The following is a 16129-nucleotide window of genomic DNA, read 5'->3' as shown; positions in this document are numbered from 1 at the left end:
CCACTAGTACTCCTTTTCTTCATGTCAACTAGGTGTTCTATCACCCCCATAGTCAAAACACTTTCCAAATCTTCCCACACCACATGAATTCAAGCTAGTGGCATAGGGAATGTGGTTCTGCCCACATCTACAATTTCTGCCATTTGATCAGGTAATATGTTGGCATCTGCGGCCACACTCTGCTTAACCAGAGAAATTGGAGCTCCTGTATCCTTCCATCCTAAGCATTCCCTGCCATTAACCCTGACAACCTTACTGTGCTCCATATCTGGTTCTGCAGAGGCTAATCTCACAAAACCAAGTGATAAGTGACAGGTACCTGAGAGGTTTCTGTGTTGAGGACAGCAGAATTCACATGGGCTATTTGTTGCTTGTTTCTTCCAAGCACAGGGAATTTGTTCCTCAGGTGATCAGTGGAATTACAGTGATAACACCTTTTGGGCTCTTCTGTTTTCGCAGGAGATTTGGGATGGGATGAGAGGAATGGTTTGGGGGAAGTGAGTGTCCAGCCTCCCAGTCACCCTCTTTCTTCCAAGGGGTAAAACTGGAGCCCTGCTTCCAACCAGGCTTAAACCCTCTTTCTGTGATTTAGTCTCAGTCGATGCCTGGGTCTGCTCAAAGGCATCAGCCAGAGACACCATGTCATCCATGGTTTTCACATTTTTGTCCCATAGAAGCTGTTTCACGTCATCTTTACATATGCTTAGGAAATGCTCCTGAGCAACAGGGTCAAACATTTCTTCAAAACTTGAAACCCCTTTTCCCCCTACCCATTTTTCCCATCAAATCTTTCATTTTGTTCACATATTCCCCATTATTCATACCCCTTGTAAGATTCCTAAATTTTACTCTACCCCTGAAACATATAATGTGAAATCATTTAAAACTGTTTCTTTGAATTTAGAATAATCTAAAGCATCCCCAATTGGCATTTTATTGAATATATCCAGAAATTTACCAGTTAAATTTGCAACCAAAGTGGGAATTCTCTTGTGATCAGGAATCTGAATCACACACAGCCTCTCAAAAGTAGTGAAATAGTCTGCCACATAGTCTGTCCTTAGTATGTTATACCAATAAAATAAAAACCAGCAGGATCTTATTAAAGGGGAAAAGGCAAAATACCACATTTATTGTGAATACAGAAAGAATCATAGTAAGCAGTTAGTTATAGCTATAACATTCCATTCAATGTCATATTTATTCACACATTCATTCATACACACACACAGGTTCTGCAAGGTTGTTATCATAGTTACCAGCCTTAGAGTTGCTCATGCCAAGCCACTGGCCAGGTGGCCTGGACATGAGGAGGGAGCAGGGCCTTGTCAGATGCACATCTGATGCTCCTGGAAGTTGGTTTGCAGAATCAGACCCCAAAATTCTCACTTTCTAGAGTCCATTTTTATAGGAATTTCTTCCTATGCCAGTCTATGGGAATTGCTTCATTATGCTGTTGCTGAATCAATCAGCAGATGGCACATTCCTGACGGCTCCATGCTGCCAGATGTTATCTTGTTCTTTGGTTCTCCCATTCTTGAGGCTGTTGGGTGGATTCCAGTCTGCCCTCCGGGGGGTCCTCTGGTTATTTCCACTTGACGCCTTCTTCAGCCGATGGACACTGGATTCTTAGGCTGGCACCTCCCTGATCATTCAGTTATTATCCACACCAAGCATCCATCCACATACATCCTCTATCTCTATTTTAATCACAATTGTTAACAAAGCGAGATGAATACAACGAAAGGGCGGGGAGTCTCTGGGTGCTGTTTCTATTGTTACAGAGTATTGCTTTGAGTCTCTCTCTGTGTGAGTAGTTGTTGTTACAAAGAATTGGTTTGAGAACAGACTCTGTCTTAGAATGTACTAACACAATTAGCAGCTTGCAAGTTTCACACACAGAGGGAGAGAAACAGTACCAAAAACCAAGAGACCTCTTAATTAGTAATACCCTGGAATTTAAACTATGGGGAATCAAACTCATTTTTTATTTTAATACAGAACTTCTTTAATATGATCCTACAAGTATGCAGGACACAATTGTTCCCATTTGTAGATTTTTGGAGCAGTGGGAATCAATGGTGTGGGAGGTTTCTCGTTCTGCTTTTCTAGCAAGTCCAATTGGTGCTTTCGCTCTCTTTCTTTCCTGGGTTTTCAGGTTGAGGGCCTGCTGATGTGCTAACTCATCAGCTTGCTTCTGACATTTTCTTTTCTTTTTTCTTCATCTCCAACTCTATTAGCTCCAAGATTTGATGGTGATCTTTCTCTTTTTCTGCTGCCTCAGTCTGTACAGCTCCAACTTTGAAACTGCATCACTTTCACTCATGTTTCTGCTTTGTCTGTCCCTGCTTATTTCGGGAACAGGAAGTAAACAGAGAAATAACAAACCTGTAACCTTCTCTTTGACTTTTTCTCAGCCACCACAGAAAATGGAGAGAGGTAAATAGTGGTGTCCCTCAAGGGTCTATGCTGGGACCAGTACTATTCAACGTATTCATAAATGATCTGGATAAGTGGATAAACAGTGAGGTGGTAAAATTTGCCCATGATACAAAACTACTCAAAATAGTTACGTCCAAAGCAGACAGTGAAGCATTACAAAGGGACCTCACAAAACTGGGTGACTCGGCAACAAAATGGCAGATGAAACTCAATGTTGATAAATGTAAAGTAATGCACATGGGAAAACATGATCCCAACCATACATATAAAATGATGGGGTCTAAATTAACTGTTACCACTCAAGAAAGAGATCTTGGAGTCATTGTGGATAGTTCTCTGAAAACATTCATTCAGTGTGCACCTGTAGTCAAAAAAAAGCGAACAGAATGTTGGAAATCATTAGGAAAGGGATAAATAATAAGAAAGAAAATATCATATTGCCTCTGTATAAATCCATGGTATGCCCCCATGTTGAATACTGCATGAAGATATGGTCATCCCATCTCAAAAAAGATATATAGAATTGAAAAAAGCCCAAAGATGGCAACAAAAATGATTAGGGGTATGGAACAGCTTCCATGTGAGAAGAGGTTAATAAGACTGGGACTTTTCAGTTGGGAAAAGAGACGTCTAAGGGGGGATATTATAGAAGTCTATAAAATCCTGACTGGTGTGGAGAAAGTAAATAAGGAAGTGTTATGTACTCCTTCTCATAACAAGGGGTCACCAAACAAAATGAATAGGCAGCAGATTTAAAACAAGAGGTTATATGCGTCTAATTCTTTAAAAATAGCCAACTATGAAATCTTCCTTCTGGTAAACTTGGCGTAGATGGATTATTTCCGGCTAATCAGCATTTGTTGTGTGTTTTTCAGCTATAAACTTCTGCATGCAGTTTAAGAGAAGACAGTTGACTAACAAACAGTACTGTACTTAGGGGGATTTCTTGAAAATCAGCTGTAACACCAGCACAGTCAGGATGAGCTGGTGAGCTTTCTCATTCCCCTAAATAGCACTTGGTGTAGGGAATTTGATGTGCTGCCATTGTGTAGAGGAAAATCCCATCATACCGTTTTGCTAGCAGAAACAGAAACATCTGCTGAATCCTGCTCCAGTGATTAGATGATTGCAATTTTGGTACAAGTTTAGGTTGGACTGGTGGTTGTGGAGGCCACTATATTAGCACGTGAAACAAAATCTTTAATTTGCCTCTACCATGTTCAAGAAACATTTCTTAGAAATCAGCTAACATGGATGGGGTTTTGTTCTTTTGATTAAAGATTATTATTGGTCTGCTGCAGCACTGCCAACCCCAAATATTCAAAAATCGTGGACAGTGGATCCAAATTATCTCAGAGTTCAGAATTGTTTTGGATCGGGTTTTTGGCTTGGGCCCGTCTTAGAAAGAAGCAAGTTAAGCTTTTAATATCTGAACAGACAGAACTTTTTAAGCCCAGGAACTTTCTGTGAGCGTGAGATTTTTATTTGGTCTAAGTATCTATTGGACACATTTTATGCTTATCGCAAGGTCTCTCTTTCGTCACAACATTTCCTATCTGTAATGACTCTCCATTGTTCTCTGTCTCCTCTTCAGACATGCTCAGCTGCTGCAAAACTGGCAAGGAGCCTTAAGGTTAGCTTTAACTATGCCTTTGGTCTTCCTCATCTAATTCTATTCCAGCTGCAAGCTAATGTTAATGCCCTTTCAGAAAGATTTCCTACAGAGGCTCTTCTTGCTGTTTGCCTCTGTTATAATCAACTACTATGCCCATGAACCTAAGAACAGCTAAATTAATTCTGATAAAAGAAAACAATTCACCCCAAATGTTTGCCCTAAATTAGACCTAAACGCTCTTTTGAAGTTCACAACATTCTAGGGTTTTTGTTTGTGCATTTTTTAAATATTGTTCACTTTCCCCACACATCTGCATTTCCACATTCTAGCTGGATCAGGGAGAGGAGATGCTGAAGTGCCAAGAGAGAGGCTCTTTTATGGTCTTTCCAGCTTAATAAGGGAGCCTATTCTGGCAAGATTTCCATCTTTGTCCAAAGACAAAGTTAAAGCTAACCTTTAAGACCAGTTGCCAGCTTTTACATATGGGCATGAACCAAACCCCTGGATCTGAACACCTCCAGAAGTTACAGGAAGTTTGGATCCAGAAATTCCCTCCCTTTTCTGTCATGTAGGAATGTTAGAATTCAGAACTAGCAACATTATCAGCCTCAAGTATTCAAGATTCAGGAGACAGGCTCCCCCCAAAAGCAAGAGATTGGCTTAAAAATCAGGAGGTTTTTTTTTTAAATAATACACTTTTTGGGTTCTTTTATTTTCCTTTTGGTTTTCGAGCCTTTAGGGTGCACATGGGTTATGTCTCCACACTTTTCTCACCATACTTTTTAAAAAATGAAAGCTGAGATTTTCATGTAATCACAGTTCCAGAAGCTTTAAGGAAAAACACCAAATATCATGACACTCACAATACAAGGATGAGAGTTGACAATGCTGAATTAGGGTAAGTCTGCTGGGGTTTAATTTAGTCTCCTGTCATGAAAATTACGAAAGCTTCAACTTGAACTGCAGGGCTCAGCGTGGGCATATTTCCAGCATTTGTAAACACCATTAGATTAAACAGTGTACACAGTCTTTATGAAGGGGAAGCCTTTTTTCCTGCTTCAGATGTTTCCTTACTTCACATGTTGCTTGACTCCTGCTGGCTTATTGTATATCTCCTTTTTGTTTCTGACCTGTGCAGAGATAATACTGTACTCGTGATTTTCGGTTCATAAAGGCAGGACAGAGTTGTGTCTGTTTCATATGGAATTAAGCTCTCCTTAGAGGCCCTGGCCCTACAGGTTAAAACACAGGAGGGGAAAGCAACAGTAGTAAATCCAGTGGCTGTTTTGTACCTCTTTTGTTTAACAAACAGCAGCCCCTTTATTTTTCAGCAGATTTTGTTTAGCCTCTGACTTCTAGTCCCCAAAATTATTATTAAGAATACTCTTTAACTCCTGTAGCATATTTCAGATGTGCACACATAAGAAGCACTCTTTAAAATTATTGCTGGTACTTAAATCTTGATTAGTGAATCTCTTGTCATATCAGTTCCACTCCACCCACAATGCCATCCATTTCTCTTACAACTATCTTTGTGTCTTTTAGAATCAGGCTATTCAGGTCTAAAATTTTGTTTGGGGCTCCTATCTAAATACCCTGCAGTCCAGCACCAAAATACGATGTACAGCTTAAGTACAAAAATGTAACAAGAAAACCAGTTAGCAATAAAAAGGGGCTATGAGGGCTTTCAATACTTTTTATATAGACATATTCTGAATTACATGTATTTTGGTAACACCTAGGAGCCCAAATTCTTGGACCTGGACCCCATTGTGCTAGGTGCTGTATAAACACAGAACAAAAAGGAAGTAATTGTAGTCAGCATGATGGAGCTCCTTAATGATTGTCAAGTTTTTTGTATGCATGTTGAGACCATTATAACCTCTCTGTAGAACTGGGATTTTTTCGGTGAATTTATGGTACTTTAACAATGCTGGCTGGGAAGCAGTGCAATAAATGAAAGGCAGCTCAGTAATTGACAAGACTTAACAATTTTATGGATAAAGCCAGCATAGAATGTGACACTCTTTATTAGATCAGAAGCTAATTTGCAGCATACAAGCTTTCAAGCCAAAAAAGTCGACTTATGTTTGAGGTCTATATTTTGTGATTTTCTCTGGAGATGGAAGGAATGAATGTTTTTACAGAAATGCAGCCTGTCTATTAGTATGCAGTGACTAAGTCCAAGTAAATATGTACCAAGCAATTCATAACCATGAGCAGACTGGAGAATGGAAAAGCCAATGTGCCGAGTAGAATAAGAGATTTTTTGGTTCCCTGGCAATTTTGAAAAGTTGAAGTAAAAATGATTTCAGGCTAGACAGAAAATGAAAAATTTCAAAACTTTCAGCAAATTGAAAAGTTGAAGAAAAAAATTGTTTTAAGTAAAAAAAAAAAAAAAAAAAAAATTGACAAAACTGAAATGTTCCATTTTGATTTCAAACATTTTTATAGATTTTTGAATTGTTAAAAAAATGAAAGGATATTTTGAAATGAAAATTCTTTCAAACCAAAAAATTGAAACCTTTTGTTTTAAAATGTTGAAACAAAAGTTTTTTTTAAATTGTGTTTTTAAACAAAACATTTGGTGAAACCAACGTGAATTCACTAAACGTTTCAGTGCCCCCCAAATCTTCATTTTTGGACCAAAAACTTTGCAAAGCTCTAGTAATGAATAATTGCCGTCATCATTATCTAGAATAAGTGTGCTACAATAAGTGAGACAAGGTGGGTGAGGTAATATTTTTTTTGAGACAAACTTCTGTTGGTGAAAGAGACAAGCTTTCAAGCTTTCACAGAGCTCTTTTGCTAACAGAAGTTGGTGCAATATAAGATATTATCTCTCCTAAGCTCCCTGGAAGCTGTGCGGCCACGCAGCAGCCTATTTAGTGCCACGCAGGCGCTCGGGGAACCTGTCTGGGGACATGTCGTGGCCAGGTAGTGGCTGGACAAGCGGCGCCCCTTGTCCAGCCCCAACCTAGCCTGACCACCAACTTGGCACAGCCAGAGTGGCCCGGATCCGCTGCGTACAGGGTGCCCCTCCACCGGCTTCCTCTCTGTTGCGGCCTGGAACTGCCGCGGCCCAGCCCCAGGCACGGCTGGAGCAGCCCAGGGAAGGGGCACTTCTCCCGCATCCCCAGCCCCGCCCCCAGCCAAGGTGCTGCTGCGGGGAGAGAGAGCTGAGGGGAGTTCTTTCTCCGCCACAGCCCCTGAGCACCCTCCTGTACCCCAAACCCCTCATCCCTGGCCCCAACCCTCTGCCCCAGCCCTGAGCCCCTCCTCCCTGGCCCCACCCCAGAGCCTGCACCCCCAGCCAGAGCCCTCACACTCCTGCACCCCCACCCTCTGCCCTAGCCCTGAATCCTCTCCCACACTGAGAACCCCTCGGCCCCACCCCCACCACATGAATTTTGTTATGTGCACCATAATGAAGGTGATGTGTCATACATCACCCCCATATTGGTGCACATAAAAAAATTCATTCCGCACATGGGTGGGAAAAATTAAAGGGAACACTGTACCTCACACACCTTATTTCTGTAATATCCCAGACCAGCACAGCTACAACACTGTAAACTACAATAGGTGAGTTAGACCGAAGAGCATGCTAACATTAACCTGAATGAAATGTTCATAATGCCTCTATATCAACAATGACTTGAAAAAAAGGATGTAGCCTAGAGAGAACTGAGAAAGAAACCAGGGTTGAAATTTTCCAAGCAGTCTAAGGGATTCAGACACTTATCTGCTGTTAAAATTAATGGAAGATATATGCCTAAATGTCCAGCTTTGAGACATTTTGCTTTGAAAATCTCAATCCGGGTCTCTGATTCTTAAGAGGAGATTTACCGATGAGTAAATTATTCAGGAATAATATTGATTTATTGGACATAGTGACTTTTGGTCATTTTTAAATGGCTAATGCTGTGTTTTCTAATACTTGCCTCTAGTCTGTCCCGCTCAGTGAGCAAAGTGTGATTTCTCAGTCTAGATGAAGGAAAACAAAGAACAAAGAGGCTTCATAAAAGAGAGGGTGCATGGTGACTCACTTTGTAACAGTCTGTCCCAGAGATGGTGCACAGGATGGCAGCTACCTCAAATATGCCCCTAAGCAGGGATTCTACTAGGTCCAGTCCACAGAAAACAGAATGACAGGACAGTTACATATTCTGTAACATACATCCCTGTTCTCAGATCAGTCAGTCCCAAAAGTACATGTTTTTCCTCCTCTTTGGGAAAGGTATTAATGTACACTGTAGCCTGACTTTCAGGGAAGTCCTGTTCTTTCCTCTCCTGTCGTCTGTATGGCTTGCCAGATACACAGTATAAAAAGTTGTGCAGCTACACCATGCACTGTGACCGTGTCCCCATTTTATTAAAGGTTCTTCATCAGTATAATGATGTGGAAGGTGGAAGACAAGGCCTGATTACACAGGTAAATATGCAGCATGAAAATATAACTGCCAAGGAATGGCTGCAGCAGCCTTCTGATCATTATTGCACATGCATTTGTTCGTGTTTACTTTGGATACAAACCCAAGTGAGTGTTTACCTACTGTTTATTAAATGCTGCGTGTTCCCAGAAGATGCTCACTTGGCCGGAAGTGCTATCATGAAGTCCGAGCTTGTTTATAAGAAACAGTTGGAGTTTGCAACTAAAGTAAATCTATACAGAACGTCGCCATAAACACAAAATGCTGACCCGACCAGCTTTTTGAAAAACAGGCTGTGTTGCTTGAGTGAACCACTTGTGCAATAAACTCAGGGTGAAATCCTGGTCCCAGGGACATTGGTGGGAGCTTTGCCATTGACTTCAATGGAGAAAAGGAGCAGGGTCTCTCCCAGGCCTAAGCAGGGAACAGACCGAGAACCCTGAGGTTCACCCAGGGTGAAGAGGAAGGTGCTATGTGGTAAGTGGCTCAGGGAATAGCAGCAGCAGCGGAGTTAAAGGAGGCAGCATGTGGCTGCTATTTGTAGGGTCCCTGGGTTGGGGATGGGCCTGGCTCCCCCCACCAGCCACAGGCAGAGTTGCCAAAGTCCCCAGAAGGGGACAAGTTTCTTGTAGAAGCCAAGCATAGAACTGGAGTTTCAAGGGCTCTAGGATGGGGCTGAAGACCCTGAAGAGGGCCAAGCATTGGTTGAACTTTGTTACCTCGGGTAGGGTTCTGAACTTGGAGTGACCTGGCTGGAGAGCAGAGGCAATAAGAACCGATTAGGCAAGGAGTCTCCCTAGAGAAAGCCCTGGGGGCACTCCTTTATAACAGGGCAGGCATGGACATAAAGCTAGTCCAGAAGGGGCTGAGGACTGAGCCCAGAGACAGGGGTAAAGACTTTAAGAAGGGCACACAGATAGGCCCTGTTGGATATTTTACCCCGGAAGCGGTCCCTTCATGTGTTAGACTTTGTGTGACTTAGCTGGAGGGCTGGGCTACTGAAGACCCACCTGATGAGGTTAATAGCTGAAAGGAGAAGCCAGGAGCAGAGAGAGAGTGCAGGTTTGCACCTAAGCGAATGGAGGCGCTCACAGGAGATAAGTGTCCCCTGTCACAAGTGCTTTTGACCATTGAAGCATCCCCAAAACCTTGATAAATTGCAAGGGCCTGATGTTTGAGTGCTTGTCTTACGCTGGTGTAACTCTTGATTATGGTGATATGTGATCCGAATCAGGCCCCATATATCTGTCTCCAGGGGCCAAATCTTGATCACCTTACATTGACTTCAATGTGTGAATGGGCTGAAGATCTCTCTCTAATCAAAATTATATTGTCTTTACAGCAGACCATCCATCAATATTCTGCATCTCTGGGTTGCTCACCCAGCACTCAATCACCGACCGCTGAAATCCACTTTGCAACAGAGAGAGATGACGGCATCCTGTGCCACTAACGTATGACAGGAGTCGAGAGGAAGTGAAGAATATCATAGCTGAAGAGAACTCAAAGGTGGACTGGAGCTGGAATTTATGCCAGGCTCTACAGGAATAGATACTTTAGAAATGCATGATTTAATAATCAAAATAGGTTTGCATAAAAATTGCAATGAGAACCATAGCTCTGTTTTCAACCACATGAAGGCATTGGTTCAATACTGACTTGGTTGGCCTTCAATTGAATTATGCCCTGCAGCATGGATTTTTCTTGGAGGTTTCATCTATAAGTATTGACTCCACTTTATCTGTAAGGTTAGATGAGTTTGCATGACTAGAGACCCTGGGAGTATTCTCGCGCACGCTCGCTCTCTCTCTCTCTCTCATGCATATTGTGTTGACTTACAAATGTGACCAGTCACCTGGTTTCAGTCAATCCTTTTTGATATTAAGTGTTAAAATAAATGAACATGGTTAAACAAATGAAAGTTCCTTTCCTTGATTTTGTTTCTCTCACTTGTGTTGGAATGTCTGGGATAATACGCCCTTAATTGCCTTAGGAGACTTGACCCATAATTGTAGCATGGAGGTTTGAGTGAAGGCACTAAGTAGGGGCTTCATTGCAGAACCTGAATTACACAAAGAGCTCAAAGGTGAAATGTTGACATTGACATTAAGCCCCAGTTTTTCAGCTCCAAGGGGCTAAAGCCTTCATACCATTCTTAAAGATGGTGCAACCTATGCATCCCTCTGCCCCGGCCAACTTCCCAGTCTAATGCAGGGGAGAAGGTTGTCCTAGCTCACCTCCTGTGCCCTTCCTCATTTGCACAGGCCCTGATACTACTGTACAGTGATGGGTGCCAATATAAAATCCTGGATAGCAGAATGCAGGCACAAGCCCTGCAGAGTTTTTCCACTACCAGAGTCCCTTCACCTTCTGTTTCTCTCATGCACCTAAACAAAGCCCAGGCAAAATTGGAACCAAATGTTCTTGTGACTAACATGTAAAGGGTGTGTATTCAGTTTTACCTTAAATTTTGTTTAGAAGCATCAAAAACTAGTAACCGTAGGATTAGGGGGTTTAGAGAAATCATAACGTATTCATAAATGATCTGGATAAGTGGATAAACAGTGAGGTGGTAAAATTTGCAGATGATACAAAACTACTCAAGATAGTTACGTCCAAAGCAGACGGTGAAGCATTGCAAAGTGACCTCACAAAACTGGGTGACTCGGCAACAAAATGGCAGATGAAACTCAATGTTGATAAATGTAAAGTAATGCACATTGGAAAACATGATCCCAACTATACATATAAAATGATGGGGTCTAAATTAACTGTTACCACTCAAGAAAGAGATCTTGGAGTCATTCTGGATAGTTCTCTGAAAACATTCATTCAGTGTGCACCTGTAGTCAAAAAAGCAAACAGAATGTTGGGAATCATTAGGAAAGGGATAAATAATAAGAAAGAAAATATCATATTGCCTCTGTATAAATCCATGGTATGCCCCCATGTTGAATACTGCATGAAGATGTGGTCATCCCGTCTCAAAAAAGATATATAGAATTGAAAAAAGCCCAAAGATGGCAACAAAAATGATTAGGGGTATGGAACAGTTTCCATGTGAGAAGAGGTTAATAAGACTGGGACTTTTCAGTTGGGAAAAGAGACGTCTAAGGGGGGATATTATAGAAGTCTATAAAATCCTGACTGGTGTGGAGAAAGTAAATAAGGAAGCGTTATGTACTCCTTCTCATAACTAGGGGTCACCAAACGAAATGAATAGGCAGCAGATTTAAAACAAGAGGTTATATGCGTCTAATTCTTTAAAAATAGCCAACTATGAAATCTTCCTTCTGGTAAACTTGGCGTAGATGGATTATTTCCGGCTAATCAGCATTTGTTGTGTGTTTTTCAGCTCTAAACTTCTGCATGCAGTTTAAGAGAAGACAGTTGACTGACAAACAGTACTGTACTTAGGGGGATTTCTTGAAAATCAGCTGTAACACCAGCACAGTCAGGATGAGCTGGTGAGCTTTCTCATTCCCCTAAATAGCACTTGGTGTAGGGAATTTGATGTGCTGCCATTGTGTAGAGGAAAATCCCATCATACCGTTTTGCTAGCAGAAACAGAAACATCTGCTGAATCCTGCTCCAGTGATTAGATGATTGCAATTTTGGTACAAGTTTAGGTTGGACTGGTGGTTGTGGAGGCCACTATATTAGCAACGTGAAACAAAATCTTTAATTTGCCTCTACCATGTTCAAGAAACATTTCTTAGAAATCAGCTAACATGGATGGGGTTTTGTTCTTTTGATTAAAGATTATTATTGGTCTGCTGCAGCACTGCCAACCCCAAATATTCAAAAATCATGGACAGTGGATCCAAATTACCTCAGAGTTCAGAAGTGTTTTGAATCAGGTTTTTGGCTTGGGCCCGTCTCAAAAAGAAGCAAGTTAAGCTTTTAATATCTGAACAGGGAGAACTTTTTAAGCCCAGGAACTTTCTGTGAGCGTGAGATTTTTATTTGGTCTAAGTATCTATTGGACACATTTTATACTTATCGCAAGGTCTGTCTTTCGTCACAACATTTCCTATCTGTAATGACTCTCCATTGTTCTCTGTCTCCTCTTCAGACATGCCCAGCTGCTGCAAAACTGGCAAGGAGCCTTAAGGTTAGCATTAACTATGCCTTTGGTCTTCTTCACCTTGTAAACTGAATTCTATTCCAGCTCCAAGCTAATGTTAATGCCCTTTCTGAAGGATTCCCAATGGGGTGACCAGATGTCCTATTTTTAAAGGGACTTTTGGGGACTTTTTCTTATATAGGCACCTATTACCCGACATCCCCTGTCCCATTTTTTCACAGTTGCTACTTGGTAACCCTAATTTCATAGAATTATAGAATCCTAGAATATCAGGGTTGAAAGGGACCTCAGGAGCTCATCTAGTCCAACCCGCTACTCAAAGCAGGACCGATCCCCAACTAAATCATCCCAGCCAGGGCTTTGTCAAGCCTGACCTTAAAAACTTCTAGGGAAGGAGATTCCACCACCTCCCTAGGTAACGCATTCCAGTGTTTCACCACCCTCATAGTGAAAAAGTTTTTCCTAATATCCAACCTAAATCTCCCCCACTGCAACTTGAGACCATTACTCCTTGTTCTGTCATCTGCTACCACTGAGAACAGTCTAGAGCCATCCTCTTTGGAACCCCCTTTCAGGTAGTTGAAAGCAGCTATCAAATCCCCCCTCATTCTTCTTTTCCATAGACTAAACATGCCCAGTTCCCTCAGCCTCTCCTCATAAGTCATGTGTTCCAGTCCCCTAATCATTTTTGTTACCCTCCGCTGGACTCTTTCCAATTTTTCCACATCCTTCTTGTAGTGTGGGGCCCAAAACTGGACACAGTACTCCAGATGAGGCCTCACCAATGTCGAATAGAGGGGAACGATCACGTCCCTCGATCTGCTGGCAATGCCCCTACTTATACATCCCAAAATGCCATTGGCCTTCTTGGAAACAGGGGCACACTGTTGACTCATATCCAACTTCTCATCCACTGTAACCCCTAGGTCTTTTTCTGCAGAACTGCTGCCGAGCCATTCGGTCCCTAGTCTGTAGCGGTGCATTGGATTCTTCCGTCCTAAGTGCAGGACTCTGCACTTGTCCTTGTTGAACCTCATCAGATTTCTTTTGGCCCAATCCTCCAATTTGTCTAGGGCCCTCTGTATCCTATTCCTACCCTCCAGCGTATCTACCACTCCTCCCAGTTTAGTGTCATCTGCAAACTTGCTGAGGGTGCAATCCACACCATCCTCCAGATCATTTATGAAGATATTGAACAAAACCGGCCCCAGGACCGACCCCTGGGGCACTCCACTTGATATTGGCTGCCAACTAGACATGGAGCCATTGATCACTACCCGTTGAGCCCGACAATCTAGCCAGCTTTCTATCCACCTTATAGTCCATTCATCCAGCCCATACTTCTTTAACTTGCTGGCAAGAATACTGTGGGAGACCGTGTCAAAAGCTTTGCTAAAGTCAAGGAACAACACGTCCACTGCTTTCCCTTCATCCACAGAGCCAGTTATCTCGTCATAGAAGGCAATTAGATTAGTGAGGCATGACTTGCCCTTGGTGAATCCATGCTGACTGTTCCTGATTGCTTTCCTCTCCTCGAAGTACTTCAGAATTGATTCCTTGAGGACCTGCTCCATGATTTTTCCAGGGACTGAGGTGAGGCTGACTGGCCTGTAGTTCCCAGGATCATCCTCCTTCCCTTTTTTAAAGACGGGCACTACATTAGCCTTTTTCCAGTCGTCCGGGAGTTCCCCCGATTGCCGTGAGTTTTCAAAGATAATGGCCAATGGCTCTGCAATCACATCCGCCAACTCCTTTAGCACTCTCGGATGCAACGCATCCAGCCCCATGGACTTGTGCTCGTCCAGCTTTTCTAAATAGTCCCGAACCACTTCTTTCTCCACAGAGGGCTGGTCACCTTCTCCCCATGCTGTGCTGCCCAGCGCAGTAGTCTGGGAGCTGACCTTGTTTGTGAAGACAGAGGCAAAAAAAGCATTGAGTACATTAGCTTTTTCCACATCCTCTGTCACTAGGTTGCCTCCCTCATTCAGTAAGGGGCCCACACTTTCCTTGGCTTTCTTCTTGTTGCTAACATACCTGAAGAAACCCTTCTTGTTACTCTTAACATCTCTTGCTAGCTGCAACTCCAGGTGTGATTTGGCCTTCCTGATTTCACTCCTGCAAGCCCGAGCAATATTTTAATACTCCTCTCTGGTCATTTGTCCAATCTTCCACTTCTTGTAAGCTTCTTTTTTGTATTTAAGAGCAGCAAGGATTTCACTGTTAAGCCAAGCTGGTCGCCTGCCATATTTACTATTCTTTCTACGCATCGGGATGGTTTGTCCCTGTAACCGCAGTAAGGATTCTTTAAAATACAGCCAGCTCTCCTGGACTCCTTTCCCCGTTGTGTTATTCTCCCAGGGGATCTTGCCCATCAGTTCCCTGGGGGAGTCAAAGACTGCTTTTCTGAAGTCCAGGGTCTGTATTCTGCTGCTCTCCTTTCTTCCTTGTGTTAGGATCCTGAACTCGACCATTTCATGGTCACTGCCTCCCAGGTTCCCATCCACTTTTGCTTCCCCTACTAATTCTTCCCAGTTGCTGAGCAGGAGGTCAAGAAGAGCTCTGCCCCTAGTTGGTTCCTCCAGCACTTGCACCAGGAAATTGTCCCCTACCCTTTCCAAAAACTTCTTGGATTGCCTGTGCACAGCTGTATTGCTCTCCCAGCAGATATTGATTGGGATTGAAGTCTCCCATGAGAACCAGGGCCTGTGATCTAGTAACTTCTGCGAGTTGCCAGAAGAAAGCCTCGTCCACCTCATCCCCCTGGTCTGGTGGTCTATAGTAGACTCCCACCACGACATCACCCTTGTTGCTCACACTTCTAAACTTAATCCAGAGACTCTCAGGTTTTTCTGCAGTTTCATACTTGAGCTCTGAGCAGTCATACTGCTCTCTTACATACAGTGCAACTCCCCCACCTTTTCTGCCCTTCCTGTCCTTCCTGAACAGCTTATATCCATCCATGACAGTACTCCAGTCATGTGAGGTATCCCACCAAGTCTCTGTTATTCCAGTCACATCATAATTCCTTGAAAATTTCCAAACAGAGGCTCTTCTTGCTGTTTATCTCTGTTATAATCAACTACTGTGCCCATGAACCTAAGAACAGCTACATTAATTCTGATGGAAGAAAATAATTCACCCCAAATGTTTGCCTTAAATTAGGCCTAAACGCTCTTTTGAAGTTCACAACACTCTAGGGTTTTTGTTTTTTAAATATTGTTCACTTTCCCCACACATCTGCATTTCCACATTCTAGCTGGAGCAGGGAGAGGAGATGCTGAAGTGCCAAGAGAGAGGCTCTTTTATGGTCTTTCCAGCTTAATAAGGGAGCCTGTTCTGGCAAGATTTCCATCTTTGTCCAAAGACAAAGTTAAAGCTAACCTTTAAGACAAGTTGTCAGCTTTTACCTATGGGCATGAACCAAACCCTTGAATCCAGAGGTTACAGGAAGTTTGAATCTAGAAATTCCCTCCCTTTTCTGTCATGTAGGAATGTTAGAATTCAGAACTAGCAATATTATCAGCCTCAAGTATTCATGATTCAGGAGACAGG

The 16129-nt window shown here is 42.6% G+C and overlaps 1 long non-coding RNA gene across 2 annotated transcripts in view; it reads left to right on the top strand.

The window, feature by feature from the left end:
- Positions 1 to 10393, top strand: part of LOC122465779 — a 33583-nt gene extending 23190 nt beyond the window's left edge. For both annotated transcript variants that reach the window (XR_006290824.1, XR_006290823.1), the window contains 3 exons: positions 3318 to 3429; positions 8439 to 8492; positions 9833 to 10393. This is a non-coding gene — a long non-coding RNA (uncharacterized LOC122465779). The remainder of the gene's footprint in view (positions 1 to 3317; positions 3430 to 8438; positions 8493 to 9832) is intronic.
- The last annotated feature ends 5736 nt before the right edge of the window (positions 10394 to 16129 follow it).

This window comes from Chelonia mydas, chromosome 5, assembly GCF_015237465.2.
Source record: "Chelonia mydas isolate rCheMyd1 chromosome 5, rCheMyd1.pri.v2, whole genome shotgun sequence".
Lineage (NCBI taxonomy): Eukaryota > Metazoa > Chordata > Testudines > Cheloniidae > Chelonia > Chelonia mydas.
The sequence above is the reverse complement of the archived record's forward strand: the minus strand, read 5'-3'. Positions and strand labels throughout refer to the sequence as shown.